This window comes from Neophocaena asiaeorientalis, unplaced genomic scaffold (assembly GCF_003031525.2).
Source record: "Neophocaena asiaeorientalis asiaeorientalis breed wild unplaced genomic scaffold, Neophocaena_asiaeorientalis_V1.1 scaffold308, whole genome shotgun sequence".
NCBI classification, from domain to species: Eukaryota; Metazoa; Chordata; class Mammalia; order Artiodactyla; family Phocoenidae; genus Neophocaena; species Neophocaena asiaeorientalis.
Window position 1 is genome coordinate 5043813 of NW_020172768.1, and position 6204 is coordinate 5050016.

Below are 6204 nucleotides of genomic sequence, written 5' to 3' on the forward strand. Positions count from 1 at the left end.
CCCCCCCCCCCCCCCTCCCCGGCTCGCTCCTCTGGGGCTGAGTCAGCAGATGTGGCACCGAGGGGTGTCTGCAGCAGATGGGGCTCTGGTGCTGGGCCGGGGGGCCCGAGCCAGTCCCCAGAGAGCTGGGGTGAGAGGCTTACTTGAGGGCTGCGGCAGAGCAGGGCCGGAAGCTCCCCTGCTCTCTGGGCTCCGAGGCAGCCCTCAGGCCCACGACACTAACAGGCACTTTTGGAGCATCTACGTTACGTCAGGCCCAGGTGCAGCCCCTCTTAGGGATAATGAAGCAATAAGATACTCTTCCGTGTCTTGTTCCAGATACTTGGCCTCTCTGGGTGGGTCTCACCAGAGCAAAGATGACCAAACCATTCTTGGAGTAAAAGTCCAGGATGATGATGTGGGTGAACACATCTGAGGGCTCCCCGTGCAAGGGAGGACATGTCACACTTGGAGAGTGTGTTGGGAGTTAGTGCCGCCCTGGGCCAGGAAGACTTTGCAGATAGAGATGGACAAGAGAGGACTGAGGAGAAGAAAATCATAGCGACGAGGGAGAACACACCTGGGGGACGGGTGGCCCAGGGTCCAGTCCTGCCTCTGAACGTGGGCCAGTTACGGGTCCCTCTGAGCACCAGCGGCCTCCTTTCTGCACGGCTGGAGCATTTACTCTTCCATAGGCTTGTTACAAGGGTCGACAGTGATGCTGTAGGAGAAAGGACCCAGGACAGGGCCCTGGACTAGGAAAGTGCTGGATATCCCAATAGTGACCGTCATGAACCAAGGTCGAAAATAGAGAAAATGGTAGCCTCGTTCATGAAACGTCAGGCAAGCCAGGGCCCTACAGCACGGGGAGGTAAAAACGGAAATAAGAGAGAGCCCTGGGGCTTCCCTGGTGGCGCAGTGGTTGAGAGTCCGCCGGCCGATGCAGGGGACGCGGGGTCGTGCCCCGGTCTGGGAGGATCCCACATGCCGCGGAGCGGCTGGGCCCATGAGCCATGGCCGCTGAGCTTGCGCGTCCGGAGCCTGTGCTCCGCAGCGGGAGAGGCCACCACGGGGAGAGGCCCGTGTACCGCAAAAAAAAAAAAAAAGAGAGAGCCCTGATGGACAGGCTAAGAAAATAGGGAATGTATTCCACATGCAAATGCCCACTTGAAACATAGACGTGACATCTGAACATCGTCAGATCCGTGACTTGAAAGCTAAGGATCATTGTACACAGAGAGTGGGGAGGGGAGAGTCGGAAAGATAAGTAAAGAAGTTAGTGAAATATCCCGGGTAGGAAATCAGATGCTTCTGAACTACAGTGATGGCACTGATTGTGGAAATAAAAGCGGAAAGACACATGAGGGACATATCCGGGGGATAATTCATGGGGCTTAGGTGGATAAATATTGCACTGGGGGGAGGGGTTTGTGAGAGGAAAGAATCGAAGATTGGCAAAGCTTGGATGTTTCCAAGGAGGACAGTGCCAGCAGCAGTCACGGGGGTAGGAGGAGGACATGCTTTGAGTAGGGATGTCAATGTTGCCCATCAGATACGTCGGGAGCAATCAGTAGGACATCCAGATAAAAACATCTACGAGGCCCTGGAAACCGAAGCTCAGATACTACTGGGGTTTGGAATTTAGGCTTGGGCATCATCGTGGAAGAGTTCTAACTATGCTGGTGGATGAGGTCACGGAGGAAACAAGTCTAGAGAGAGCAGGAGGGGTGCACGGGTGGTGGAGAGGCACCCCCCGGATGGCCCTGGTCTCGGACCTGCCTGTGGAAACACGCGGCCCCAACACACTCCAACCCCACTGACCCAAACCAGCCACTGGGATCCCAGCCACCTCCCCAGCCTCTAGGATTTCAGGGAGGTTCCGGGGGTCCGAGCCAGGAACCCCTCCAGTGAGTGAGTGTCTCTCCACAGAGAGAATGAGGGTAATGACCTGCGCCCAGCGCAGGGAAGACGGAGTTTGTCAAACATCTTTCCACGTTACCATTTGCTCCCACCACTCTCCCATGAAGTCCATATTGTAATTGCATCTTGACATACAGAGGCAAAGTGGGCTTTATGGTGGTATATGACTTGCCTAAGGATTCAGAGGAGGCGGTGCTGGCCCCGGAGCCCAGGCTCTCGGATCCTGGCCCCCCGCGGCCCACCTTTCTGCCCCCTCTGCCTGCGTGTGGTGCCCTTGCCACCGTCTCACGTCTGCCAACACCCACCCCGCAGCATGGAGGGTCATTCAGCGAGGCCTCCCAAACTGGCCTGAACACAGGCACTCCCGATGCTTGCCGGCAATCCAGATCCACCCTTGGACAGGCTTTGGTCTGTTGTAGCCTGAATCCAACCCCCACTCCCCTCCACTGCCCTTGCCCCATCCAAGCACCTCTCCTTCTAGGCCACCTGGGAGCACCCTTCTTCCTCCCACTTCCTCTTGCCTTCCTGAAATCTCATCATCAGACAGCAGCCAGAGTCCTCCTTTCAAAATATTTAACTTTCTTGCTCAAAATCCTTTAATGGCTTATGACAAAAATCCAAAGTCCTTCAGCATCCCTCTGACACCCTCTTCACCCTCCACCCCCATCTCTCTCCTTCCGTCCACACCGGCCACACAAGACTCTAGCTGCTTCTGCATGCCAAGCACGTGTGTTCCTTCTTTCTGGAACATTCCTACTCCATCTGGTCTTCTGACCCTCTCCTTCACTTGTTTTACGTCTCTGCCAGAATGTCCCCTTCTCAGAGGCCTTCTCTGACCACCAGATCTAAAACAGCACCCGCCAGTATTCACCCTGCTTGGGTCCTTCCCGGCTCTCAGCACGCCCCTCACTAAAGCGTGGGCAGGGCTTCGAATGTTTACCGGGCGGCACCTGGCACGTGATCGTTGGCTGTTCAACACACGGTTGTTAAATATGTGAATGAACGCGTGGCTCACGCGAATCAAAGGTGAAGATGTGCCTCTGTAGTCACGTAGGTCATCCGTGTACAAGCCGGGACAGAGACCCAAGTGAGCTGGCAGCGCCTCAGACCAGCCTGTGTCTGTGCTCAGGTGAGCCTGCATTTGTGAGCTGACTGCTCCCTCCCCTACTGCCAGGGAAGCCTCAGACACTGCAAGATACTAATCCTGGGCAGAGAGGGTCCCCCGAGGAAATCAGTTTTCAGAACCCCCTTGCCAGCTCGTCCCCGGCTCCGGTCACACCAGAAGCCAGCTGGAGGCGAGTTGTGTGAAGACCCCAGGGACCAGATGTGAGATCTACCTGGCTCTGGTTACACAGAGCAGCCCCTGCTTTTGATCTGCCCGTCTTGACCAGAGTAGGTTGAGACTGATGTCGTCTCACCCCTCCCGGGAAACAAAGAAGATCCAGGGGACTCTCAGAGCCAGGCAGGCTAGGCGCAGCCATCACTGGCACCTCATAAATATCCTCTAAGTGCTCACATGGAGACTGGACTGGTGGGCAGCAGGGAGCAAGGATTTTCAGAAAAAATGTCTTTTCTTAAGATGGAACCACGTCAGATCCCATTATTTGAAAACTCGAAAAGAAACAGTGTGATGAAACAGATGCTGGCCTATCTAAATCTCTCACCTGCCACTCTGTGCTTCTGTCCTCCAAGTAACACTGATGATGGTACCTTTAATGCAAAAGATAATTCCTAACTTCAGATGAAAAAACCAGAGTGTAAAATTTGGGATCTCTTGGCTAACAGACTGAATCTGTGCTTTTCGATGCAGTAGCCACTGATCACAGGTTGCTTTGGGGCACCTGAACTATGGCTTATGCAAAATGGACATGTGCTTGAAATATATTTTAACATACTGGCTTTAGAAGACTTAGTGTCGAAAAAAAGTGAAATATCTCGTTAATTTTTTATATTGTTTTTATTGAAATGATCATCTTTGGGTGGTATTGAATTAATATATGAATACATTTTAATATATTATTAAAATTCATATTACCTTGCTTTTTTATTTTAAAAATGTGGCTACTAGAAAATTTTAAATAATATATGTGGCCCCTTTGATTGGACAGTGCTGGGCTAGAATGTTTTGGACCGTCCCGTGATTCACTGAATTCTCTCCGTGTTCTTTGTTAACTTGGGATTCTGAGTTAGTTGACGCTTATCAGAGACCCCACAGATACGTGTGTCGCTGGAGGAGGTATTCCGTGCACCTAAAGCTACAAGACCCTTCTTGCTTCCTATGCCTCCGCCAAGTCACAGGGCCCGGTGGAGAGACGGAGGTCTGAGGAGCTCATTGAAATTCGAGCTTGCCCGCGTTGAGGAAGGTTCGCTCGCTCTCTTTCTCTGTACCTTCCCCTTGTGCTATCTGTTAGCATGAGTTGCTCTTCAGACAGTGTGGCACACAGGCTCTGTGCTGGATGTAGACTTCAGCATCTCGATCCAAGCTGTGGTCTGCAATTAACTCTCAGCTTCATCCTGTCCCAACCACGGGTTTTGGGGATAACATCCCATGAAGGAAAAAAGTATATATCAACTTATAGAGGGGAAACGCAAAGACCCGCTTGCCTGACCTGCTGGACCAGAGTTTAGCATTGGTCTGCCCCGACGCTCCCTAGACTGGCCAGCAGGATCCAGATGCCCTTATTCGACACCTACAGACTTCAGTTCTGCATACAGGAAGACGAGCCTCACACACCCTGTCGCTTCTGCCTCCGAATGCAGAGTCCCTTCCTAAGGTGCTTCCTAAAACTCTGAACCTCACGATACGAAGCATGTCACACATAAGCTGGGTGGGAGGCGTACTCAGGGTTCTGGAGAAGCTGTGAGCATCTGCTACGTACGAGTTAGGGTGATGGCTTTCCTACAGGTGATTTCTTGTCTTGAAATTTGCTTTTAACATATTGCATCTCCTTTTCAAAAACAAAAAAGACATATGCACACATCTCTGCATGGCTCCTACGGAAATCCTAAAGACAGCACAGATTTGCTTAATTTCCATACAGTGTACACATGTTGTGGAAGACACACATGATGTGGAAGACACACCTGATAGTCCTCATGCAACCACAGGGCTCCAGTAGCCCTTGGGACCTCACGTTAGCTGTGTGGATATTGCGTATCCATTGACAGTAAGCCTGGGCTGCAGATCTGTGGGTCTGGGTGACATACCCTGAGTTAAGTTGCTCTGAGTTGAAAGGGAAGGAAGAGAAGATGTTTGCATAGTCTGAAGGGGTTATCTTTGGGCAAAGTCTTTGAAATCTCCTTTTATCCAAATACATAAGACTTCTCATCTTGTTTTAAATCACTTGACAGTTTGCAAGGCACTTCTGGAAACCAGCAGTAGCCTTTTTAAAGCAATGTTCCCTGAACACACACAAGTAAAACCAGAGGAGTAAAGAGGGTATGTCCAGTGGTGAAAAGAAAGGGCAAGATTGCAGGGTCACAACTCCTTTGCTGTGGCCTCCGCTGCGTGGCTTTCTGAGCCACGGCCGAACGGGAAATGCTCTGAGTTACACTCTCAGAGCCACCACCTCCTCCCCGCTCTATTGTGGCAGCCCCAGGCCCTCCTGTCACCTGTCCCAGTGCTATCAGCTGCCTGTGGGCCCTGACCCCATGCTAGCTGTAAGTACAGGTCTCAATACAAATCAGCAACATTATGGGCAAGCTGAATGGCAAAAACCTCTCTCCCTCCGTGCGTGCCCCCCCTTGTTGTCATCGGGCCTCTTCACGGGCACCAGCTGCCTCATTAAAGAGCAGCCTTTATGCTTGCTTCACCTGTACCCCACTAACCCCCCCACCCCCTCCTCGCAGTAGCTGGGGAGGCCTCGAGAGAGGCCTGTGCTGCCTGCAGAGTCACAGAGCTGAGAGCCCCAGCGTGGAGGGGAGCGCGGCAGGTGGGTGGTGAGGGCATGGCTTTCCCTCCTTCTCTCCCAGAGGTCGGAGGAGGGCCGGCTTGAGCAAGGGCGGAGTCCAGGGTGGTGGCCAGGGCTTCTCCCTTAGGGCACCCCTTTGCAGATCTTAGGCTCTGGGACCAAGGATAGGGCCTTGTTCCCAGAGGAGAAGCAGCCAGGCGGGCAAGAGGGCAAGCAGATCACCCTGCCCCGCTGGGGAGCAGGTGCGAACACGGGGCGGGGGAGGGGTTGGACCCTGAAATATGGCCGCTTCTTTGCGATAGGAAACGAGAAGGTTCCCATTACTGGCCGGCCCCCGTGGTCACCCTAGCAGGAGAACCCGGGGCCTGACCCTGTTCAGATGTCCTCCCCGGGG

At 53.0% G+C, this 6204-nt stretch overlaps 1 protein-coding gene across 3 annotated transcripts in view; it reads left to right on the forward strand.

Annotated features, from left to right (window-relative positions):
• Positions 1–6204, forward strand: part of FLI1 (Fli-1 proto-oncogene, ETS transcription factor) — a 115443-nt gene that overhangs the window by 64155 nt on the left and 45084 nt on the right. The window lies entirely within an intron of this gene.